The sequence below is a fragment of the Diplotaxodon limnothrissa genome, linkage group LG1 (assembly GCF_057381915.1).
Source record: "Diplotaxodon limnothrissa isolate DT_005_m linkage group LG1, D_limnothrissa_male_GT1.1, whole genome shotgun sequence".
In the NCBI taxonomy this organism is placed as follows: Eukaryota; Metazoa; Chordata; class Actinopteri; order Cichliformes; family Cichlidae; genus Diplotaxodon; species Diplotaxodon limnothrissa.
This window is the reverse complement of record NC_140596.1, coordinates 31,327,178-31,354,353: the sequence shown is the minus strand read 5'-3', so window position 1 is coordinate 31,354,353 and position 27,176 is coordinate 31,327,178. Positions and strand designations below refer to the sequence as shown.

The 27,176-nt window shown below is 40.5% G+C and overlaps 1 protein-coding gene across 1 annotated transcript in view; it reads right to left on the bottom strand.

Moving 5' to 3' along the window:
• Positions 1-27,176, bottom strand: part of trip4 (thyroid hormone receptor interactor 4) — an 86,462-nt gene that overhangs the window by 23,654 nt on the left and 35,632 nt on the right. The gene's annotated exons all lie outside the window — the stretch shown is intronic.

Below are 27,176 nucleotides of genomic sequence, written 5' to 3'. Positions count from 1 at the left end.
TATATATACATACATATATACACATACACATATACATATGTGTGTGTATATATATATATATCAGAGATTAGTTGCCATTTGAGATGTATCTTACCCAACTAAATGGTGTCAGGCACCAAAGTTTGAAGCAATTTGTTTCACTACAGCAAATATGCAAAATGATAGACTTGTTATTTGGAATGAAAGCTCAACATTTAAACAGTGGAATGCCACACTTGGATCAAAGCAGTGCAATACAGCCACAAATGTGTTTTGGGTAAAGGGTGTGTCTCCAGCCATAAAAATGTCACATTTGTGATTTAGTTCAGTTACTTTTAATGCCCGTGTGGCCACAGAAATTTAATGTCTATAAATACAATTTAGGTTCATGTCCATCACAAGATAATTACTGCTTACATTGAAGAATGAAGAGTCTTTATTAAAACTGAACGACAGATTTGACTTACGTTAATGCTTTCATGAATAAAACACTTCGATGGTGGATGAATCAACTACAGGCAGCGTTAGACCTTTTCTATGGCACCTTTATTTAGTTCAGTTCCCAGCAGGATCACAGCTGCTTCATCCACTGGGTTGTGCATCATAACTGAAGTGGAAACTAAATTAAAGGCCAGTGCATGTTTATTGCATGCTGGTGAATGATCGCAGACAGTTCTATTGCTCTACAGTGGTATATGTGTATGCAGGCGAGTACACATAAAACAGGAAGGCAACAAGTTGGAGGTGGTCTAAATAAGAGCTTCAAATGGGACACAGAACATACAGTAAACATACAGCACGTGAAATGAGCATCCAGTGGGCTTTTTCTAGTGGTTTGTTGAGCTGCCAAGCCTTTGCAGTCACAGATTTTGGGACATCCCAAGACCTTTTTACTTCAGCAAATAAGAAATTCTCTTTTTGCGAACCCGCAGAAGCTCGAGGACTTGGAAACCATGAACTGGCCTCAAATCTTAGCTATGAATCACCAGAGTTTAACTTAATTTGTTCTACAGTATCATAAAATATTTGCTACTAGGGCTGTGCGATATGACCAAAATCTCATAACCCGATATAAAACATCTATCAGCCGATAACGATATAAATCACAAAATCTTTTACATTTTTTGTAAATTCTGTGAATCTTGGGTAAGGTGAAGTGTTTCCAGCTGGGCATCGTGTATCTGGAGTCGAGTGTTTTAGCGATGCTTTAAACTACACATTTTTAGACATAAGTTGTAAAGGCCGCCGTTTTCTTTGTGAGTATTTATTACACGGCATGCTGCGGGGAAAAGCCTGTTCTAACGTTTGAGTCTAAGGTTTATGTTTTAGCACCTGACGGCTCCTTTTTTGCTTCTCATCATCATATTCTGCATACTCTTTCATGTGATTCAGTTTATTTTGAAAAGTCTCAACAGGATCTTGAGCTTTATTGTGAAAGGTTTATGTGGAAAATAAACAAGCGGACACGTGATGGTTTTACCGTCGTTGTTGCTAACGACAACACATAAAAACAGGCGCTTGTCCATCTGTAGTGTGGTTACATAAAATATAAGAGAAAGAGAGAACTTTAGGAAATTAATATAACCACTACAGTGACCATCAAAACGATGAAAAATTATTGCCGTAAACAGTTTATTTTGCGACAGCACAAAACAAACGATAGCGTAAAATGAAACGATAGACGTTTTTATATCATCATCCGATATATATCGTTATATCGAACAGCCCTATCTGCTACCCTAAAAATGCATTGTGAAAAGAAAAAACAGGGCATGGTATAATTGTCCCTCATCCATTGCACCTCAGCATTAAGGTTTTTTTTTGCAGTGATTTATTACAGAAGCATTTGGCACAAGCACTTACAAACATTAGAGTGCTTGTGCCTTTTTTTTCTCTTGTTATTTTTATGTCTACAGCACACTGTAACAAACCTGCTCTGCTATGAACAATATGGCTATATATCATTGCGCTTTCCCCTTGCAGTTTTTTTTCTTTTTTGTACCTCAAATGCAGGTTTTGTGTCTAATATATAGAGTGTTGTGGAGCTCACTAGGAAAGAGAAAAAAGGAGTAATCAGCGGGGCTTTAGCCTACAGGTCTGCATGTAAAGTGGGTCAACTGTGCTCCTGGAGAGCTTAACAAGCTGCTAGAGGAATAAGGCAGTGCACTCGATAATTAGCAGGAAGAAGAAGCAGCGTGTTTGAGGGAATTGGGTGCAGATGAGAGAACGACTGGGTGTAAGGCTGGACTAGCAAGCGACAAATCTAAAAATCAGACTATTTCAATCATGCGCTTCTATTTTTCTCCTATGAGATTCCCCTAGTTTTACAGCTCAGCCACTATTGAATCAATTTGTGTGCCAATATTCTAGTTCACATGTCCTCACTGAACTTCATACATTTTATCAGTCTATAATAAAATGCTGTATTATTTCAGCCTTCTGTGATCATTTCGTTCAGTGTCATCTGTCAAAACTGTTAAGCTGTGTGAACTCACACATATACGTTTAAGTTTTCAGAGAACTCTTGCCCTTCTGTTTTGGCTGCTCTGTGAATCTGACACTGTTTCACATTTGCTTTAACATAACTAAACCATAAAATAAAAAGGGAAAGATTTCACAGTAGCAAGGCGATGCAAAGCTGATTTTGACCTTTGAGGAAGCAGCTCTGTTTGATGTGAGTGCAGACAGCAGAGGAGGAAATGGTTTCAGAAGCAGTCTTTGTCACATATGCTCTGGCAATTCTTCTTTTATTTCCTACACTGAAGCATACTTCAGTGAATTTTTTTTTTAATGATTTGGGCTTATATAGTTAGGACCTCCTTTATTAAAATACACAAAATACAAAACCTAATTAAGACCAGCCTTTCTAATCAGAACGTCAGGTTTTGAATTTTGCTGTTGGTGTCAAAGTGAATCCACAAAAATGACAAAACAAACATCAGTAAGGGGCAGTTGGTGCACATCACCATGAAAGGAAAACACCAACCATCAGGGTTAAAAACACAAAACACACCAGTTCCTGAAATAGCCACTCCAGACTGGCTCCATGTTTCTTTTTTAGATAAATTACTAATTTCAGTTGTACTAAAAGGTCAAAGTTATCGGTTTCAGGTGTGCGGCAGCTTTAGTTGACTAATGTTTCGAAAAGGCTGGTAGTTAGCTAGGCGTTGGTACCCCTCCTCTCTACCATGTTCAATGTTTGCAGTGTTGTTTTCTTTTGGAGCATTTTTAATTACATTTTCTATAAAGTAATAAGGCTTGTTTTGTTCTTAACAGCACCAACAGCAATTTAAAAAAGAAGATCTGTGGTCTATCTTTAGTGAGTAAAATTCTAATTTTTTATTTGTTTAGGGATTATCTGTGCAGTGTATCAAAAAAGTGTATGGATGCAACTTGCTAACTAAGCTTGGCATCACTGCTTAGAACTGGAAAAACTACTCCAAATGTGTCCATATATATAGAAGGAAAGACAAGACATAAAGATGTAGTTTAACAACATTATATTGACTGATATTTTTCAGTAGCCAACCTGACGGTGTTGGGTCAAATCCATTCCCAGCCATCAGTAATCAGGCTATTTCCACAGCTGAAGGAGGAAGATGCAGTCGTAACACCACTATAAGCAGGGGAGCTCAGCTGGAGTTGGTGTGTATGTCTTTTGTGTGTCTGTGAGAGTGTATATATATATATGTGTCCTTTCCTAAAAGCTCAGGTGCTCTCAGGCGAAGTGTGAAGAGGCAGAGAGAGAAAGAGAGCGATAAAGACTTAAAAGCTCATACAGTGAAAAGCTGCAGAGCCAGTTGAAGCGAGAGAAAAAAAGTCACTTCCTTCCCTACTCCTGTAAGCTTAAGAGACCTCACTGCCACTGTTTCTACTAGAAGCTGACTCAAATCTCAAATCATACATCTTTCCATATTTGCCTCCGCTATCATCAAGCAATATACATTTTATTGGAGTTTTCTAAACCACAAACTCCCCTTAACCATCCACGTGTTTAGGTGTTCTTGGTCCCACAGCACAATAAATGAAATATTTTTCATTTCTGGACTGACATTTGATTAAATCACCCAATATGGAAGCATGGAAGATTATTTAGAGGTTAATAAAAGCTTAGTCACGTATTTGCTGGCTCTTTCATTGTCATGGTTGGCTGTGTGGCAGGCAGGCAAGCAGGAGTGGTGGATCCAAAATGCAGGACTCAGACACAGAAGTTCAACTTAAAGCGCAGCTTTATTGCTGGGAAAACCTCTTACTAAACTAAACTCACCAAAGGACAACAAAAACGCTGGTGGACTAAAACACTGAAGCAGAAATACTGAACTGGAGCTAGAGCTGGAAACAAAACACTGGTAACACGGAGGCAAAACACACACAGCTTGTTGAGGGTACGACGCAACACTGACTCAGAGAAACACAGGGACTAAATACACTGGGAAGTAACGAGGAGAATGAGACACAGAAGGAGAGCACACGAAACAAAAACACCAAAGCACAAGAAAGCCCCAAAACAAAACACGAGCCCAAAAAAAAGAACAATTCAGGGGGCCGGCCAGGGGGCCGACAGCACAGGAGTCCAAAACAGAAGAGTTCAGGGGGCCGGCCAGGGGGCCGACAGCACAGGAGGCCAAAACAGAAGAGTTCAGGGGGCCGGCCAGGGGGCCGACAGCACAGGAGTCCAAACAGGTCAGGGGGCCGGCCGTGCGGAAGCCAACGGCGGCGACGAAGGAGACGACGGAGCAGTTCAGGGGGCCGACCGCGCGGAAGGCAGCGGCGGCGACGAAGGAGACGACGGAGCAGTTCAGGGGGCCGACCGCGCGGAAGGCAGCGGCGGCGACGAAGGAGACGACGGAGCAGTTCAGGGGGCCGGCCGCGCGGAAGGCAGCGGTGGCGCTCCAGTGTCAAGCGTACTGGCTGAGGCCCGGTGGACACAGGACCAGACGGGGCAGGACCAGACGGGGCACAGGCAGAAGCTGGACCAGGCGTGGCTGAAGGCTCTGATGAGGCTGGGCCTGGCGAGGCTGAAGGCTCTGATGAGGCTGGACCAGACGAGGATGAAGACTCGGATGAAGCTGGACCAGACGGGGATGATGAAGCTGGACCAGACGAGGATGATGAAGCTGCAGCAGGAGGCTGGACGGGCTCCTCGGGCCCTCCAACTGACGTGGCATGAGGCTGGACGGGATCCTCGGGCCCTCCAACTGACGTGGCATGAGGCTGGACGGGCTCCTCGGGCCCTCCAGCTGACGTGGCATGAGGCTGGACGGGCTCCTCGGGCCCTCCAGCTGACGTGGCATGAAGCAAGGGCTGGAGTGGTCCCTCGGACCCTCCAGCGGAGACATGAGACGAAAACTGGAGCGGTCCCTCGGACCCTCCAGCGGAGACAGGAGACGAAGGCCGGAGCGGTCCCTCGGACCCTCCAGCGGAGACTAGAGACGAAGGCCGGAGCGGTCCCTCGGACCCTCCAGCAGAAGTCATCACTAAGCCAGCAGTCATGGAGGCCACTGGCTGACACAGAGGCGACACAGGAGCCTGAGCCGAGAGTGGCTGCTGAGCAGGCGACACTGGGAGCTGAGCTGCTGGAGACACAGGTGACACTGGTGTACTGGGGTGAAGGCAACGAGGATGCAGTCCCTCTCTTAAGGGAGGATGGAATGATTTAGTGATAAAGCTTGATGGGAACAGATGCTGATGCTGAGAATACCAGGCAGCGAGGGCTTCCAGGAGGGTAGCTGACTCTACCTTGCCTGGACCGCCCATGCCAAACAGTTCGAAGCAAATCCTGGCTCTCAGAGCTGTTATTAATTGTTTTAATCCGTTAATGTCCAAAAAACCAGCTGTGCAGAGGGTGGAAGACAAAAAGTTGTCGAAAAAGACCACCTGAAGGAGTCTCTTGGGGGTGTCCTCAGCGTGGATTACCTCCCGGCAGTAATTCCACAACTGCGCGAGATACTGAGACCGTGAGTCCGCCGGATCCATTTGATGGTTGCGTCGTTCTGTCATGGTTGGCTGTGTGGCAGGCAGGCAAGCAGGAGTGGTGGATCCAAAATGCAGGACTCAGACACAGAAGTTCAACTTAAAGCGCAGCTTTATTGCTGGGAAAACCTCTTACTAAACTAAACTCACCAAAGGACAACAAAAACGCTGGTGGACTAAAACACTGAAGCAGAAATACTGAACTGGAGCTAGAGCTGGAAACAAAACACTGGTAACACGGAGGCAAAACACACACAGCTTGTTGAGGGTACGACGCAACACTGACTCAGAGAAACACAGGGACTAAATACACTGGGAAGTAACGAGGAGAATGAGACACAGAAGGAGGGCACAGCTGGGGGAAATTAGAACTGATGAGACAAGCAAAGCAGGACACATTCACATAAGACACGGACCTACAAAGTAAAACAGGAAGGATCACACAGAGACGCGAACTTGACACAGTGGAGACAGCAACTAAGAAAAACAGAGACATAAACCATAAGGCAGAGGACTCTAAGAACCGAGAGACACAGAGGGGAACTCAAACATGCAGACACAGACTTACACAGAACAGAGGGGACACAGAGAAACATGAAGGGCAAGGGATCGAAACTAGAAACCATAGAAACTCACACCAAGTACAATAATACAAAAATCACAAAGAACTAAAACGCTGGGTCAGGAGACCCAGGACCCTGACATTCATTATGTTAGAAAGATCTTTCTGAAGACTAGAACACGTTCACATATTCCATCTTTTATTTCCTTTCTACTCATTTTTTTACACCATTGCAAGCAGCAATTTTTCAACTAGCATGATACACATACACATCAATATCACAAAAAAAGAAAAAAGAAGACACATTAAATGATAAATGCCTACTATTAGGGCTCCAAATGCTCAAAGGGAATCTGTTATACTTTTTCTCTAATATATTATATCACAGTGTTAGATCTTCATATTAAATGTAGCCACAATTTCAAGTGACTAAGCTTGATATTTTATTGAATGTTTTTATTGAAAAGGTGTCAGATGAAAATGTGAAAACCATTTGAAATGGGTCACCTGTACTTATGGCCCATCAGTTCCAGTAGATTCAGCTGCCTATTACGCTGTCTAGTGACTTTAGTTTCAGTTTATTCATAATTTCCAGTCCTAGGTGTTAGAAAAAAAGATTTAAAACCCACTGTATACTCTATATTATCCATCAAATGACAGGCCAGCAGATTAAGTGACAAGCTAGGGAACATAGTGGAGACAGCCATTTCAAAAACAGAGTACCCCTGGGAGACCGGAGCATTTCCACATGAATGGCAAAGTGCTTTGATAACTGCTGGATGTGTATAAGCAACAGTTTGCTGACTCTAATTTTGACTGAATAAATGAAGAGAAAAACCACCATCGTAGGTTTAATGACAAACTAACAGCATAGAAGAGAAACTCACATTACTCCACAGACACACCACAGGCAATGAAAGCACCCCCGGAGTCGTGCACGACGCATACAGAAACAAAACTGACATCGATCAAGCTGTGCGAGTCCAAGGAGGCTTGAAGGCAAATATAATCAAATACAAGCAAAATCAATAGTCTTTTTACTCTGTTATTCTTCAGAAAAAGGGGTAAGATTAATCCTCCTTTCAAGCGCAGTCCGCAGACCATAATCCACTCGCTGCTACAATAATGTAAATGTACCATCGTACCCTCACTGCCACTATCTCCCTCCTTTCCTCTCTCGTTCTAGCGTACCCAGTACAAACATCCAGTTCATTACACTTTTGTTTTTAAGCCCTACACAACAATCAAAGAAAGAACAAAAAAATGAGATAAGACAATTTGGTCAGATCAACAAAAATGATATACTGGCTTTGCCAAAAGTGAGATTGTTGACAGTTTTTAACATTTAAACTGACATGAACAAGTCTAACAGATAAACTAAACACCACACTGATGTAAAACACACACACGCAGCATCTGGGTGCAATAAAGCAGGGCTGCACAATGAATCGATTGAAATCTTGATCACAATTTCGGCTTTCCACAGTAAAACGAACGTGATCGAGTGATGTTAAAAATGCGTGCTCCACCAAAAGACCGCAAAGCGAAAGCAAACCAAGCGCTTCATAAATCAGTGCCCGAACACGTGCCTGCATGCTCCAATCATAGCTGTTCCCTGCGGCGTGCATCTCCAAGTCTCCTGGACTAGTCTGTACGAGTAACGCTACGTTAAAAACACATTTATGCAACAAAATTGAAAAGCAATAAACATCTTTTTGTTACCAAAGTCAACAATGGTGACGAATAATTCTCGATCTGATTCTGATCCCAATACTGATTAAAATAATTGTGAGACTCATTAGGGCCATAATCATGGAGCCCAACAAAACAAGTGTTGAAAGTTTATTAGATAGTATTCCAATGCGATACTTAGTCCCTTGACTTTTCCCTCGACAGTTAGTGTTTATGTTATTCACCAACAGCAAACAATATATATCACAGTGTATAGCTCCTGTGGAAGAAGTTATGTTCCCAGGGAAATGGTATGCTGCTATTATCCCTTATATTGGGATTCTTTATTCATGAAATCATGGAGTTCACATGCTTTGTGTGTGCTCAGTATGGAGTAAAAGGAGATGCGTGCACTCACACTGAGAGGAAAAGGAGAACCTAGCGTTACTGTAAATAACAGCTATGGTCTAAAAACTCACACTGGGCTGAAATGACACTAGTGGATATAAATCCAGTGAATACATTAGCTTATTTTTAATTCATTTTGTCACGTCATAATTTATAATCTTATAAATAAATACCAGTTCAGTAAAATTGTGTTCTTGGATGTATTTATTTTACCTTATAAAGTCATGAAAATGATGTCTAAGTAAAGTCTGATATTGCTTTCCACATAAAGAATGACGTCCAGGCACAGTGAGGACTACAGCTTACTCATTTAAAACGTATCAGAGCTACAGTCAGTATGAGTAAATGTATCTGCATTAGATCAGAAGTGGAAAAAGCTGTATCAGTGCATCCCTATCTCAAATATGGCTCATTTGAAATGCACAAGCACAGTTTGGCAGAAGCATCTTTTACAGTCTTATGTGGTGCTTCACTGATTCATTGAGGGCTTTCAAGTGATTTATCTCTGTAACCAGCTGTAACTTTAGTACTGGTTTGGGAGAGTACAAGTGGAACATCATTTTACTGTCCAATCACGGTCCTAAGAAAGAACAATGTTTCTCTATCTAAGAACAATGTTTCTCTATCTATCTATTTATTTATTTATAAGGGGTGCAACGATACACAGAATTCAAAGGAGCTTGCAAAGAAAAGCGTCTGGACTTCTTTAAGTTGCTTGAAGACGTTTCACCTCTCATCCGAGAAGCTTCTTCAGTTCTAAGGTCAAATGGTGGAGAGTCCCAGATATAAACCTAGTGGGAGTAACCCCCCACAGAGGGACAAAAAGACCCCCTGATGATCCTCTAATCGCCTGAGCCAAGGTGTGAAACTGGGTGTGGGTCCCAATCAGCCAGAGTTTCGGGTGAGTTCATTGTGAAACCTGGCCCCACCACAATGAACACACCCGAAACTTTTTTGTCTGCTTCCACTTGTCTTTGTACTAGGATGATGTCGGAGTAAATGTGCAGTCATATTCGTTGTGTTCCCACTAGTGCTGTCAGCGTTAATCTGAAATGACGTTAACGCCACAACACGGCAAATCTCCGTTAACGAGCTACCACGGATCGCCCCGTGCATGGGGCTGGACTGCGTCAACACATTAGCGAGCAAACTGCGCTAACGCAGTAGTTCCCATCAATGTAATTGAGCATTGCGTGGCACATCCGACATACTGTTTTACTTTTGTCCATGACGCGCTTACCTTCAGGGTCATACGTCACATGAAGACCAAAATAGTTCCCAAGTCCAGATCTGAATGAGGGTGGGGGAGGTTCAATTTGCCATGTTGCAACGAGCTTAGCTTCTATCTCGCTAGCTTGCGCTGCGCTCAGTGGATCTGCGCTTGACAGTGCAGCCTAGGCGGAGTAGTCGAACGCAGATCCACTGAGCTCTCAACACAGACAGCATCGTCAGAAGAAAAGTTGATAAAATAAATTACAAATTTTGTATTGTTCGATACATATGCGTACCGAACCGAAAGCACTGTATCGAACGGTTCAATATCGATACGAGTTGCACCCCTACTACCTATCTATCTATCTGTGTGTGAGATTTGAAACACACACAAAAGAAGTATCCTCTGTACTCTGGAACATGCAGCAGATTGCCATTGTTAGATTTTTCATGTCTGGCCAGAGAGCGCACACACAGCCAGCTCAGTAGAGTGAGCCACTTACAGTTGCTCAATAATCCATTTACTTGCATTTGCTGCTGCCATGACTGTAATTTCAATCACGCAGACACGAGGCAGATAAGTGGGGAGCTCACTACTGAAAGGTGCCTGGTGGTGACATGGGTTGAAATTAACCAGTGGTTCCTTGCTTGCTCGTCTGGCACGCCACAATGATGGGAACAGAAAGGCGTAAAATTTAGGTTAGAGCCTGGACTTCATTCATTCACAGTAACGGATGGATGGGAATACAAAGCTGCTAAACTTGCCAATGGAGCGATTCTTTACCTTACTTATTCCAGCAGACACCAAGGACACTGTAGAGATTTCTTCTCATTATAAACGGGCATACTTTAGTCTCCCTGAATAAACTATCAACCAATTTTAAGACTGAGAAATCATTCCCATTATTAATAATTTAGATTATGGATGTATGCTGGAGTTTTCAATGAGCCATTATTTCTTGTGTTGCATAAACAAAACGTTGGTACTGCACTTCCACACCTCATTACAAAACTGATCACTCAAGAGGTTGTAGATTTGGTGACCACTCTCATATCATGCGATGAGATCTAGTAAAAATTTACATGATGACAACATGTATGCAATAATATATTGCCAAGAGAATATTGCCTGTGTGGCATAGTGAGCCATAACACCACTGCACCGTGTTTCCAGGCAGCTTCTTTTCCCCACAAACCATTTCTTGCTGCCTCGCCTCATTAGCATTGCAAATAGCACCTAGAGCAAGAACAGCGATGGCAGCAGCAGCAGAGGAAATGGGACAGAATTAACAAATTATGTAAGAAGTGTGGAAAGGAATGAAGGAACAGAGTGTAGCAACAAGAAGGTGGGTGACAACGAGGAGGAGGTGGGAAGAGCATCTTACAAATCTGATTACACCTTAGACTTGACAGTCTGAGATGACATCCACTTTCACTGGTGCCATACCTCAATCTTGCTGAGATTAGACACCTTTCTGTACACTGCTTTTCTGCACAACAATAAAAGAAAGATGCACCAGCGCTCGCAGTGAGATTACGTAACAAACGACTTCTACAGAGTGGAGGATTTAGTCTGATGTTCTCTAATATTTACAGACAATTTAGAACTTCTTTCACGAGTACATAATGATTTAAACACATTTTCAAAGTCACATTATTGATTTACGATCGAGAAAAGAACAATATTTTATGCTACGGTGCCAGAGAACATCGCCTGAGAGCAGGAGCCTATTTCTCTGGGAGAAAAGACTCAAAGACTTGAAAGCGTTATTCCTGTAAGATGCTCATGTTTAGCTGCCATATGAATATGCCTGAAAAAGAAATTCTAGCAGCTATTAGGGTTAATACAACTGTACAAGCAACACACAAAAGGAATCAATAGATGTGGGAGTTGAATACATTAAGCAGACAAAACAAAAGCGACAATAAAAGACACCAACAAGATAAAAAGGTAAGTTGGAATGCAGCCTATAACCTGTTTATTGACACTTCCTCTGCTGTCAGACAAAAACAAAAAGAACACTTTGGTTTTTATGTTATACACCTACCTTATATGGACTTTTCATCGTCGCTGACTGAGAGTCTCCGCTGTTATTTAAGGTTGTATTATTTTCTCTACTTACCACTGAGTGCCTGTTTTGCTGTGTGTACTCCTCGAAACACACGAACCTCGAAAAGTAAAGATATCTCTAACTGTCAGAAGTACAATATCAAGGTCAGAGGTAACCAGAGCCAGTGCTGGTTATCTATTTGGAGATACGCACATGCATCACACTACTACTAAAAGTTTTGAACCACCCCTCATTTCTGGTCTTGAGCAATAGTTCTTCAACGATGTTGTTGTTGTACGTGACCATTTTCAGAAGAAAGTCTTTGTTAAGCAACTTAACACCCACCTACGAATAATTCAGGCATAAAACAGTCACCTAACTCAAAGGAAGAACTACTGTTGTGGTGTATCTTTAGTCACTTTGTTGCTTGCAGATTGTCACAAAAACATGAAATTTGTTCCCATTTCTTTAGCTGAATCTAAAAAAAGATCATGCAGTTTGACAGACACAAAATAGTATTGTTGCACCACCAAGTTGATTCCTAAAGCGCTATTAGCTAAAACAAAAACACTAAAAGAAAAAGAAGCTGCAGGCCTAAAAGCTACCTATACTAGATTAGTATCTAAAGGTTATGTCCTTAAAAAATGAAAAAAAAAATTGACACAGGACCTAAGAGATACATCTAACCCTTCAGTTGTATCTACTGTTGGTCTCAGTGAAAATGAAACATGGAGAAAAAGCTCCGGTATGCCCCCCCCCCCCCAAAAAAATACAAGACCTTGAATGAAAATCAATGCCAATATGTCCTTTGGGGTAGTGAATCCAGAGGTCACATTTCTGGTTCAAACTCTCATTTTATGTATTTATGGTGAAGATCAAGACAAGTACAACAGTGAGCATCTACGTCCATCTGTAAAACACAGTGGAGGCTCTGCCATTGGGTTGCATTTTAGACAGTGGCGTTGGGGATGTTGTCAAAATTGATGCAATTATGAAAGCAGACAAAAGCTAACAGACTTTGATCCAAGTGCAATACCAAATTGGAATTGTCTGATTGGCAACGCCTTCATTTATCAGCATGATAATGATCTAAAACACCCTGCCAGTGCAGTAAAAGTATACCTCGGTAGACAATGCAACACTATTAGTCATGGATTGGCCTCCCCAATAATGTAACATTATTAAAAAAGAATAAAAAGGCAGACAACATCAAAAGAAGAGCTTTGAATGCCAATCAAGAAGCCTGGTAAACTAATCCTGAAGAGAACTTAAAGAAATGACAAGAAAATTGAATAAGAGTTCGAGCTGTGTTGAAGAAAAAAGATTCTACTAAATAGTGACTTTGAAGCTTGTTCGAATTGTACAAACTCTGTTTTTGTCTTAAATATTATATTTCCACATACTATTTCCTATTTTCTTGGTAAAATATATGGGTCAAGGCTTTTGTATACTACTGTGGATATATAAATATTATATTTTAGACACTATGAGCTGCAATCCTAAAGAGGCTATACTGCACAGGAAAAACGTTGGCTGTGCTGAAGTGAGCTCATGTACTAGTGGGTAATGCACTCTGAGAAATGCTGTAATGAAACGGTATTGAAAACGAGGCCAGAAGGAAGAAAAGGCCAGGCCCTGATGTAAGTGTCACTACTCATCATCTGGTGTAGTCAAGGTCAGGACCCCATGTGGTCCCATGGTATTTCTGTTTCGCTTTTAAAGAAATGGCCAGAGAGAAAGATTGGTGCACCAAGATTGCTAGCCAAGGCTCCAGTTGATTGCCCTTTATTTCACTGACCTTGCTCAGAAAGCTCTCTTTTAACAGAGAGCTAAAACATTTCACGATAAAACCATTTTCAATAACTACGGCTGCTGAATGTTGGCGTTTCCTGAAATCTCTGCTTTCCTTTGCTCAGTCACTAGAAATAATACTAATGGAAAAAACCCCAAGCTTCATCAAAGATCTGACGGCAAAGGAAAACAGTAACAATGGTTTTAAATGTCAGCAAATATTTCTGTCTCTGCACTTATTATAATTGCTTGTGACATGTAATGAGGCAGGGTTCTCTCTGAATCAGTCTGCCAATTATGTGGCGTGAAAGCTGGTCTGGTTTGTGTGGTGTGTCTAACAAAATGTGGAGGCCCCTCTCGCAGTGGGGGCCGGCTCGACTCGGATGCTTCTGCACCGTGGCCGCAACTGCTCAGCACTCAGTGGGGGTAACACAAGGAGCCCTATAGTGCGGTAATGCAATATTCATGGTGGGGTGTGAGCAGAGCAGTTAAACACAGCAGAGTTGTGAGAAGACCTTGCAGCCCTCTATCAGGGAGCAGCTGCAGCTCGGGCTTGTTCCCCTCTCCAAAGCCGATCCTCATGCTCAAGTATTGTGTCTTTCTTTCTCTGCCCTCCCCTGTTCCCTCTCTGCTGCCTCTCACTCAACCATTAATTTTTAATCACAACTTAAATGGCTGCCTTGGCTGCGGCTGTGGGGGCAGCGAGTCAAGGGCTCTTGCCTCTGGTTACAAAGTAGGAAATAAATTTGAAGAGATCAAGCTAAACATACATGGAGGGTGAGGACTGACTAGGGAGAAATGTAGAAGGAGGAAAGATATCAACTTGCTGCTGCCATTACAGCTTAATTAGAATTTCAACTCTTTCATCTTAGACTTTGCATTGCAACAGCTACAGGAAATTGAGATCAAATTAAGATAGAGAATTGGATATTTTTTCCTTTTTTGAAGGATTTTTGGAGGCCATGAGAAAGAATGAGAAGATGAAATGAGCGGATTTAGATAATATAAGACAGATATTTAGATCTGCCAAATAGCAGACACATGCTGATACCAGAGCTTAAAACAATGAATCGATTAACAAAAAATAATAATAAGCAACAACTGCATTACTCCAGCTAGTAAATTACAAATTTGCTTCTTCTCTTTGCAATATGCAATTTTAGACTGTGTGTTTTGGGGTTACGCAGTTTAAGCAAGCTCAAAATATCAATTAGGACGTGAGGAAATTCTAAGTGTTGTTTCATAGACACAACAAATTAGTTAGGTGTGATGATAATCAGAAAATAAACGCTCTCAGAAGCAGCAAAATGCAGAGAGTATAAAAATACCGCTCACAGCAGGAGTATATAAAGAGCTGAAGCACTTCTCCGTGAAGGACGAGGTTGTATCGATGTTGTCATGAGGTGGCAGCACTCAGGTTTTCCCCTGCATTATTTATTTTCCGTACTGGGGTGGTCTGACCCACTCTTATAATGAGAGCTAGAGTCACGGTCTGTTTGGAGTCCCGGGGCAACGGCGTGCAACCGTGTCCCTGGATCACTGCTCAACCACACAGGCCTCTACACAGCCACTGTTTGCTCAGACTTCACTTGGACTGTAAAAGTCAAGCCTTGTTGACACATCTGTGCCGTCTCTCCCCGAGGCTAATGGCTATTACATCTGTCTGCTTCTTTTCAGAGCGAGAGGAAAACTACAAGAATCAAATGCTTTTTCGAAAACAGGCAAAGTGAAAACAGTGACAGATGATGGAAAGCTGACAGCCGCCTCTGAGGGGAATTACCGCTGCTGATGTTTTCTCGCAAGCGCAGTCAGATGATCACATTAGTTAAGATGTGCTTTGAAAGAAATGTTGATAGCTCTGTAGCAGCAGAGTGTCAGTGTTTACACTAATACCACTGTGCTTTTCACAAGTCTGTCTTTACATTAATAGGTAACGCAATATTTCTCTCAAGGCCGCCTAACATAAACATAACAATATAATAACATCTGGCTACAAAGTGCTGCAGGGAGACCCAGGATATTAACGCTGCTGTAAGACTATTATATAAACATTTAATAACAGATACAGTTTACTCTTAAAAAGTACATTCCGTTTTTTATGCATTCATTTATTTGACAATATAAAAACCTCTTAACAAAATGGATTTCATAAGTCTGAAATTCCGTACATAGCAAACCTCCAGAATTTGGCATGAGTCGAAGTCGGATTGCATGTTCTCCCTGCGTCTGGGTGGGTTCTCTTCTGATTCTCCAGCTTCCTCCCACAGTCTAAAAACATGTCTAAAAACATGCCTGTTAGGTTAACTGATGACTCTAAATTGGCTGGAGTTGTGGGCGTGGGTGTGAATGACTGTTTGTCTCTCTGTGTTAGCCCTATCATAGACTGTTGACCTGTCCAGGGTGTACCCCACCTTTTACCCTTGATAGCTGGGATAGGATCCAGCCTCCCTGCAACCTAAACTGGAAAAAGCAATTAAGGAAATGGGTAAATTATATGCTATATGTGCACTTGGACCTACACTTAGACGTGAATTGAAGTGCTTAGATTTTTTTTAATTACACAAAAACGAAGTATCCCTGTAATTCCATTACTTCAGACAGGCACGAGTAACCTAACTAACATCTTAAAGTAAATACGCAATTACAGCTATTTAAATGGAATCATTATTCATGCATAGAGCCTTATTAGGAGTGATTACTGACTCTTGACAACCATCAGCAATACTTCAGAGATCTTTCCTTTCTTCATTTAGCAGATTGACAGTTAATCCCGCTACCCAATTCGCTGATAGCGTTACAGCTTTGCTATTCTGACATGAAGGGGAAATAAAACACACAGTCAGCATTTGAACTGCCAGCATAATGGGACCGGCACAGTACAGATCAGTATCAGAGAGCATGCATAATATTCTAGCTAACATCCATAATTTTCTACTGCATGCCAGGAAGTTCCCTGACACACCACATTTGGATGCTATAATATTAATGTTAAAGTAGATCATTAATAAAAAAGTAGTCTGAAAATATACTTTTATGTGGGGCTTATTTTAAAAAATGGCTCAAGTTATTAAATATATATTGAGTTTCATCACCTCAAAAAGGGAAGTTTAATAAAGTAGAATTTTAAATGTTTTCAGGCTACTTCATTGATGAGATTACGACGTGTTTATACACCACTCTGCAATCATTAGATTATCAGTAGTTATTATTAATCTCTGGCTCTTTTCCAAAGTGGGTCTTTTATCCCGTCTTCAGCCCCTCACCCCCAGCTGGTCGCAGCAGATGGCTGCCCCTCCCTGAGCTGGTTCTACTGGAGGTTCCTTTAAGTGAAAAGGGAGTTTTTCCTTCCTACTGTAGCCAAATGCTTGCTTAAAGGGGAGTGTTGAGTTTTAAACATATATATATATTTAAATAATTGAACTAAAACTGATTTCCCTTGACTCTCCCTTTACAGTGACCCCAATCAAACAAGCTTAATTTGACCACATCTCGCACAGCTGAATGTTCACTGTTGATGCTGTTATTGTGAAGCAAGGTCAACATCGGCAAACAGCTGAATACACTCATTAATTCTTCATGATTTATGATACATTACTAACTGGCTAAGATAAAATGGATCAGCTCTAATTTTAGACAGCGTTATTACAGTTCCTGTTATGTTCAAACTCATTTCTTCAAATGTTTTCTTTGACCGAAATGGCAACATCAAAATGTAAAAACACATAGCTGGGTAGGTAAACACTCACCAACAGCTTATTGGCCATGTCTAGTTTAACATCCTCACCTCGATCAGCTATTCGAACTGTGCAAATAATCCACCCATTGATCTTTAGTTCCTTAACTGACAAATAAACAAAATCAGGGCCGCAGCCCAACTGCAGTCTTGCTAACTAGCAGACCGCTCGTAATTACTTCAACACAAACACAGAGCCAAATGTGCGTGCACATACCTGCTCATGCACACGCACGCACACACACACACACACACACACAGACAGGAGTAATCGCTCACTAATCAAGGACATTGATTACATCGCAAAACACATCTATCTGCACTCTACCCCCCATCCCCCACCGTGCTGACACCGATTGAAATGTGGGAATGAAAACACAAAACTGAGGGCACACAACATAAAGGTGGAGCTTAAATGGAGAAGAAGGCCAGATGTTTTAAACCGGTCTTTTGAATTATACATTTCACAATAAGTAATCTGTACTAGAGTGTTATATATTTACAATGCAGCTAGAAAAAGGTGCTATTAATGTATAGTGTGTTCACCAAGTAATATAAATGCTGCACACGAATGGAGACACAGAAGAAAGTGTGTTGAGTTTGCTGCTTTGTTAAGTCGATGAGTAGCCGCGTGCTTGAAACCCTGGATCTGGGTAGACTGTGCATAAATAATTAGCTGTGTTCTCTGTAAGCCGCAGGTAAGATTGAAACCAACTGTGTGATGAGCCAAGCAGCCATGTGAAAATTTTTTTTTTTTTTTTCCCTTCTCGCCTGGAAAAAAGTGAAGACTATTTGTAGCATTAAAATAATTTGGTTACAAAACCTCTAATTTGGAATTGAGTGTAAGGTACAAGTATTACTCTCCCGCCTGCCACGTACCTGATGAGAAAACTAATTTTTTTAAGTGTCACCCTCTCAGATACCATCAGAACTTGATCCAGAGATAATCTATAACTACTCGATGCATCTCGATGAAGGACACAGTGCAGTATATTCAAATGCCTTTATCACACAGACAAGGATACAAGCTGTTCAAACCAGTGCCACATATGGTGTGTTCACACATTCACTGTAAAGATTAAAATAACAGTAGCAATATGAATAAAAAAAAAACAGCCATATGAATTGTACAGAAAGGATGCTGCACACACAGCGACGTGACACTAAAGACAGCAGTAGCACGTCAAATGCTGACTGATATGTATTTTGTAACGGCGTCTGATAAAGGCAACAATGCTTGTTAAGATAAGAAAAGACAAATCTCTTGTTACAACAAAGAGCAATTTCTTTACACTGCCTTTTCACCCTTTAGTAAAATATAAAGCCAGAAGGTTTCATTACAAAGGGCAGCTGATAAAACCTCTGAGCTCAACTGCAATCAAATGCTACAAAGCTCCGAGGCAAAGCATGTCCTGCTGGGGCTACACAATATTTAAAAATGTTTTTTTTTTTTAAATACGCTCTTAGTTAATTTTCCAAACAAAGATCTGGCTTCTACTTCAAAGCATCTTTTCCCTTACTCAACTCAGTGAAGGGAAACAAACATAGTAAAAAAATATTCAACATATCGTGTCTCAAAATGTAAAGACATCCTTTCAATATCCTGTCAGCACCAAGACGAATCGCTCGCTCTTTTCACTGGGGCTGGGCAATTAATCAAATAACTCCATTAATCAACATTATGACTTTCTAACCGACCTAATTTTACTCATGTCGATATATTCAATAAATTAAATCTTTCACGCAGGCAGTCAGCCAATCTGCAACTACTGTAGCTGCCTTATCGTGCCCAGTTAGTGTATCCTCATAACCTTTGTTAACTGGGGTGTAAAACAAATCTATTTAAGATACTAAGCCAAAATGTAAATAAATAAATACTTAGTTGGGCTCAAAGTCAATTTTGTTTTCTTATTGCACTGTAAAAATGTAAAAATATACACATTAAAACCCATTTTGTAGTGAATTATGTAACGGTTACATCACTGTAATATGGATTTTAGGTAAAATCTCCCATCACTATCACTGTAGTCTGTTAGGCTTTTGTAATATCATAATGTGCATAACAAGCATAACAATCAATCCCTGAAAGCTCATAAAGTTAAGAGGTGGCAAAAGATGCTCACCAAACTCAGTGCAGACCTACATGTCAAACATACGTGGAGGTCAGGTGAGTTTAGACGAGCAAAGAAAAAACGCGTAATCCTTTCCCAACACAAGTAAAAAAAGAAGGCCATGCTTCATTCTTCATACTGACTTGGATGCCAGCTAACACATTCCTCTGTGTGTAAAGTCTTGACTAAGTATAGTCTGGAAACGACTGATCGCAGAGCTTTCTGCCAGTGTTCATTTACTGAAACATCCCAATTTTAAAACAATGCAAAAACACATTGTTATTCATTCAGTTATTTACAGTTCCTAATTTAGCATGCAGGAGTGTTGTTACTGAATCTGTAAGGACAAGCAGATCTAGCATGGCAAAGTTTATTGCTTGGGGCTCTCTCTGGCTCCCATGTCTGTGTGCTCTGGTCTCTACTCAGCAGCTCAGCTCCCTCCTCTCTCTTCTCCTCTACTCTCCCCATTAACCGGCTGACAGATCAGTAATAAACACAGCCTGTCACCTTCAAGGCCTGCCTCTCATTTACTAGAGAACACATGAAACCCCACTTGCTCATTCCCTCTCTATCTCCCTCTCTCTCTTTTTTTCCCCTTCATCTGCTGGGCTCATTGGAGCTGAAACCCGATTTTTGGCCCCTGCAGCCTCCGAGGCAGCAAATTCTCTTCTGCACCCAGATAGTCCTGAGAAAGGCATGAATATTAAATGGAAAATCCATGAATAAATAACCAAAAAAGGACTTCCGTTGCTCTAACCTCTTTCTGTCTCCCAGCAGTGGACGACAGAAGAAGAAGAACAGCACAAGGGAGAAACAGAAGAGAGAAAAAAAGAGAAAATCACGACTATCTCAAGAGAAAAGATGGACACTTGTTAGGTAATTTGCAATCCCATGGTGCAGTGATTTCACACTTAAAACAAAAACGGTAATCACAAGGTAACAGTGTAGCTGATGGTTAGTAGAACAAAATTAAGATGCAGTATTTTCTCAGGGTATATGTTGTGTGATTTCCATACTGAGTGATTATGGGCTATACATATTGCAAGAGCTCAATAATGTATGCACACAGAAAATCATAATCACACTGAAAGAAGAGCAGGAAGTGAGATGTTGAATGTTTAGCAAATAAATAATGAGAAATGTGTATTTTTGATGTGTAGTCCCCGGGCTTGTGGCTGTTACACAGAACATGTAAATATGGATTTCTTTGCTTTAAGCAATTCCCTCAAGAGTACTTAATAGGTTCTGCATTTTTTACAGAGCAACCTGGAGACAAATCATATGATAAACATGCAATGGAGCTACTACACAACAAAGTACTGTCTGTGTGTTACTGGGATATTATGCGTTTCTGTGGGATAGTGTTACATACACTGTTAATCGAAGTACCATCTCTAATACAATTCACTTAACTGAATATCAGAAGTAAAATAGTAGTTAAACTTATAATCTCAGCAACAACACTGGTGCAGCTGAGCTGTATTAACTTACTACGAATGGAAAGTCCTCTGCATAAAAAACCCAACTGATTACAGGCAGAGTAAACTGAGAAGCCTCAACTGTGTTGTGTTTTCTTCTAAAATAAAAGGCAACACGGGAGAGAAAAGGAATAAACAATAACCTGTGTTTTTGGCAGAGGTAAACTGATGGACTAATCATTATCCGAGCAGTGTTTTACAGCACGTGTGTTCAAGTAATTTAATTTTCCCTGCTGACAAAGAAATACCAAGTTAGACCTTTCCAAGAGTGATTAATGTAAGCTTATCTGAAACCACGAGTTACTCGAGACATCCAATAGGATCTAGTGCTACATCCAATCTAGGGAAACCGGTGGCTTGACATTGTGCTGCAAGCACAATTCTTCAGACAGGAAATAGCCTTACAAGCTCACTGCCTTTGAAAGGATTGCTTAAAAAAATAGTTTGCAATAATAATGCAAATACCAGGTCAGCTTGTCTGCAAACAGACAGTTTATGGACAAGTTGCACTGATTACAGCGTGTTAGCAATCTGTCTGGTGATCAGATGCAACTATTTGTCAATCAACTGGAAAGAATTCAGTGCGATCACTGGAAAACCACTGATTTTTCCTTATGAGAAGGTTGTTTCTCATAAGGAAAGGCAAAGGCATAACTAACAGTGGTATTATAATTATTAATAACATCTCTCAAGAGTGCATGATTTCATCAGCATTCAACAATTTAAGTTAACATCTTTATCATAGTTTCTATCAATGGTCCACTGGAGAGAAAAATATTACTAAATACTTTGGCGAAATTGCTTTATTGTATAATGTCAGCATAAAAGTAATGCTGTGATATTATGCTTTCCAACTATTTAGAGGGCTTTTAAAAAAGATGAAAGAAAATGTTGGCGGCACTTCAGGCTTAAAGAAGAACTACACTGTCAACCTTGAGGTCCTCGGGGGGAAAAAAAGACTCCAGTTTCCAGCGATTTTCAGATTATATATGTCAATGAATTACACTACTTGAGATTCCATCGTGACCTGGTGTCGAAGCTGAATTTCTCATCTTGGCAATTATACCCTTGACTTCCTTTCTTGTCGTGAGAAACCTGAACAAAAGAGAGCTCTATTGTATCTGCTGGAGAGCCATCAGTGTGACTAATCTGTGCAGCAGAAGATAAGCTTTGTTCACAAAGTACTCAGTGGAGTCATATGTTCACAAGTTACTCTATGTTCAGTGGAAAGTGAATGAAGAGCTCTTTAAAAGCTGTTAAAGGACTATTATTTACATCTCTAATAAGGAACAATTGCATTTTGGTTCTGTACTGTCCAAAACACTGCATGTGGTTACAGAGATTCATTTGCATATGTAGCTTATGTGCAAATGAATTATTTCCATCATACAATACTAAGCAAAAGACTGGAACCTTCCCTCAATTCATATATTTTGCTAGAAAAAGGGAAACATGTGGGACATAACACAAAAACAAAGTTTATACAGTTCCAGCAAGCTTAAAAGTTAATATTTGAGTATTTAAGTTTAAGTAGTCTTCGGGAATAGTTCTCCAGGCTTCTTGTAGGACATTAAAAGCTCTTCTTTGTATGGCTGCCTTTTGTTCTGCCCTCTGTCAAGAAGATCCGATACCGCTTCAACGGTGCTCTGGGGAGGCCAATCCAGGACTGAGAGAAAAACAAACAGTGGGACACTATCAGGTATATTTTTACTGCATTGGCAGTTTGTTTGGGAACCAATGCCATCTTTTCAGATGGTATTTTATGGTGGATCATCTGTGTTCATAATTTCTGATGAGGCTTCAATAGATGGATCAACTCCAGAGCCAGATGCATGTCTCAGGTCCCGTGTCAGGTCTTTGCTGGATTGTTCCATAATTTTTAAGGACATGACTTTTAGATATTGTTCATATGCTGTTAATAGTTTTTACGTCGCCAATTCTTTTGTCCAGTTCGTCCAATTGTTTAAAGGACACCCTGCTGAGACATGTCAAGTGTTCATCCTGTTAGACCAAAAATACCATTTTAAGCCTGTCAAACTGTTTTATTTTTTTTCATTGACTCAACAAAAGAAATGGGAACAAATTATGTGTTTTTGCATCAGTGCCTAAAGACAGAAATTAAAATTGGTTTGTTGTTAGTTGCCTGTTATTTGCAGACACAACAGTGAATCGTACTTTAGTTAGATGTCTATTTCAAGTTTGAATGATTCATAGGTCAGTGTTAAGTGGAAAAACAAAAAATTACTGACTGAAAATGAAGTGAAAGAGCAGCCAATGTCCAAAGAATAACTGAAACACCTTCAGAAAGCCTTGAGAGCTACTGCTCAAGACCAATGCAATATAAATACTATATATTTTGCTTCTTTAAACCAAAGTACAAAGGAATGAGGGGTGGCTAAATACTTTTGCACAGTACTGTATAGTATGCTGAATAAAAGTCCAAGAATCCCAGTAGAACAAATACACACTGTAGCACAATCAGCCAGCGGTTCTTTGAAGCAAGCAAATTAATGCAAGATGGAAACACAAGGCATTCGCTGCCTGGAGCTAATGAATGATTCTGTACACTGATCCTCAACTGTTGCACTTCTAAATCATTGCTCAAGTCAGATGAATATAGGAATGCTTGTACATTTTTTTCTCTTATTTGAGAACTCTTAGACAAAGGCTTAAAGCCATGTGATTCACTCATGGAGCGTTACACTGGGAATGTACTCCTGCTTGAAAGCAACTGAATTTTACATTTTTGGATGCATCATAATAGGAAGGTCAACCCTGTATCTCATTACTTTGTTCTGCAAAAACTCAAGTAGCAGCTTCAGGCAGTCCAGTCAATATATCTGACAATATAAGACGTGATGGAGAGTTTAAGATAATAAAGGGCACAAACTACCTGTGCATGAAAGCAGGCAGACTAATAGTTCAGATCTCCAGCAGGCTACAGCACCTACGATTCTTAAATCAGTCTTGTTTGGTGGCTATTTGTGATGAATCCAACTGACTTGAGGTTCGGTTGCAGGAACACAGATTTCCTGCATGGATCCTTGAGTGCTACGAGATAATAAACTGTTCAGTGGCATTTGTTCTATTTCCTTTTATAATGCTGAAATACAGCCAGCTGTTATGACCCAGTGAACATTATGATTGCTTTTCACATCCTTTACTTTGTTTACGTCTGGGTTATTTTATGTAAGTGTTTAAGACAAGCCCCTGTCAGTTAATATTAGATTTATCAAGCATTGTATGGTTAAATGTCTTAAGTAGAGCGGCATATGGTCTGTGTTTTACTTTTCCAGCGCTGTGTACGTAGCCACTTCAGAGGATGTCAGGCTTAGAAAAAACATAGGGGAGAGAAGGTTATCTACATGAGGTATAGGAGAAGGAAATCTGGATTCATGTCACAGAGTCAAATAGCTTTCAAAACCCAAACGGACCTTCAGCTCACAAAGACACACACATACAGATACAAATGTACACAGGATGTGACCATAAACCTTAATGCACATCCCTTATTACATGAGTGAGTCTTGACTGTACATCATTTTAAATGTCACAGACTCCTCCGCAGGGTAATGACTAATCAACTGAGTTTGCATCTCGTATTGCCATCACATACCAAGTAATGCAACTGGCTGCAGAAAAGGGCAGAATTCGATTCGATCTCAATCTCTGATTTGGGTATCGGCTATCGTATCCAATATCGTTCCTGTGTACAGTATTTGGATATGCTAGGTTTGCCCTAGCTTTTGCCATGTGGCCTGCAGATATGACAAATATCAGCATTTTAATCACATGAAATGTAGGCAAGAGCACAAAAATGACGAAGAACTAAATGACCACTGCCTGGTGAAAAAATCCTGTACGGCAATAAGATGATAATATTTAATTGTTTTAGCTGTCTTAATAGGATGGGATCACTACTGTTTCCATGAAAGGGACTATAGATGTTGCACATATATTTCAACATAAACCCTAACAGAGCCTGGCAGAAAATTTCAGCAGTTAATTCCTAAAAAATGGGAATCTTTAGAAAGAAAAGCAGCCTTTGCAAGCCGGCTGACATTCATTCAAGCTATATTTCCACAGTACTGATAGCAGAGTCCATCCATCAGTTTCAACAATTCATTTTTATATACAGAATGACACATTGCAGCACATTATAGTTTATTAGAAATAATTTTTAACCATTATGTAAGACAGCAGCAGCACTGCTGTTTGAAAAGCTGTTCATCCCTTTTCTTGCTCATTGTGATGAGGTGTGACATAGCCGGCAATAACAGTAACAAGCAGATCTTGTCAGCGTAAACTGCTTGAGGAGCAAAAAAATAAAAATACTAGTGCTAAACCCCGCCGACTAAGATGAGCGGCAATGACCTGACCCGTGAGATGTGGTGGGAATTGAGGTAGAAGAAGGGGCGAGAGAGCAAGAGCACGGCAGAGTGAAAAGCTAGCTGGTGACAGAAGGATAACACAAGTGGGACTGTGTAGGTCAAGATAACCAATTTAAAATACTGAGCTAACATGCACAGCTGGGAGCATCTTGTTACACTGAGTATAACATGAGCCAGTAATGTGTGGCTTTAATACTCTGTGTTGCAAACAAGGAGAAAATGTAATTAGGAGAGAGGTAAAGTGATCTTGTAAACGATGAAATAACTTTTGTGTACTTACATTTTGTTATTTGACATTATTTGATACTACCTGATGTTTGTGCCCCTTTTAGGTTATATTAATGTAAATAACTTATTGGGTCTCTGAAAATGATTTGAGATAAGGCAGATCAAGTGTGCTAATGTTCCTGGACTAAACAGTCATCAAACATCTGTGACTGTTTAGATAGTCTAGATATCGCAAATTAGGCGTTGGCTGGAACAAAGCAGGAAGGGACCTTGACGACAGACTATTACACTGTCAAATATCTCAGCAGGTAAAGACATGACGACATAAAATTAACCTAATAGACATTTCTTTATGGGTAACAGAATCGTAACGTCTTAAAACAGAGCACAGGTTAAGGGCTTGCTAAAGTGTGTGTCTTCTGTAAGAAGCAGGATGTGGTGATGGATTATTATTCAGACCTGCGACGTTCAGTGTTTGACACACACATCCAGTGACGGATGTTAAGGACGGAACAAATAAAATGGAAAAGACGCAGGCTGCTTTTTCTCTGAATAAAGCACAGCTTGGAGCAAAAGTTGCTTGAGTCAAATACTGTTAACAGCATGCAAAAAGGCCATTAAAGGAAACTGGGGCAAGCAAAAGACCTCAACAAGTTGCTGGCAGCTGCTGAAGACATCTTTCTAATGGAAAACAGTCACATTTGTGTTGAGCAGCAGAGGGAAATTCAAGGTAGTAAGATGGGATGAAGCTGAGAACAAACCTCGGCAGAATAAAACCAGAAAAAAAAACTGCAGCATGACCCAAAGAGGTCTGTTCAATCAAGACGTCCCAAAAATATCGATGAACTGAAAGATTTTTAGGACAAATATTCCTCCTCACTTTTGTGCAGGAAATATCTACATTATACAAATCTCTAAATCCAAGTCCTGACATGCTTTGGCCATTTTGTCATGACTGTCTTCTGAGTTTGGTTTCGTATCTTCTTGGACGAAGCTCAGGTTATATTTTATTAGCAATTTCAGACTGTTCACAAATGTGTGCATGCAGCTGTAGCAGGAAAAAAACTTGGCTCCAGGTACCGTTAAAATTAAGAAAATGAAATCTATTAGTGGTTATAATTTCCAGCAGGGAACTTTAACAAAGCCATATTTATTTATTCACCAATAAAAAGAAAACTGCTGATTCATAAACAACAACCTACAGTCAGTTTAAATAATGCAGAACCAGATTTTCCAATCTGCGTCTACATCAGCAAGCCTATAACAACGTGTCAGCACGTTTCGACCTTTTATTCAAGAGCATCAGTTTAGGTTCACTGAAATGTGAAAATTAAAATAAAAGAACAGGCGTACACGAGCCTTTTTCCACTTCACGTGGCAGGAAAGTGCGGAATTGTGAAAGACAAACAAAACAACCCCCAAAAAAGAGCTTTAAAAGTACTCAGTACAAAAAGTAGACTTTTAAAACCCTCCAGACCAGTAATAATTTCTTTAAGACCTGCTGACATCCTACTTAACAAGAATTTCATTTAATCCTTTGATGTTCAGGTCTGAGCTACACCTCCAAAGCCATTTTTAACTGCTCATT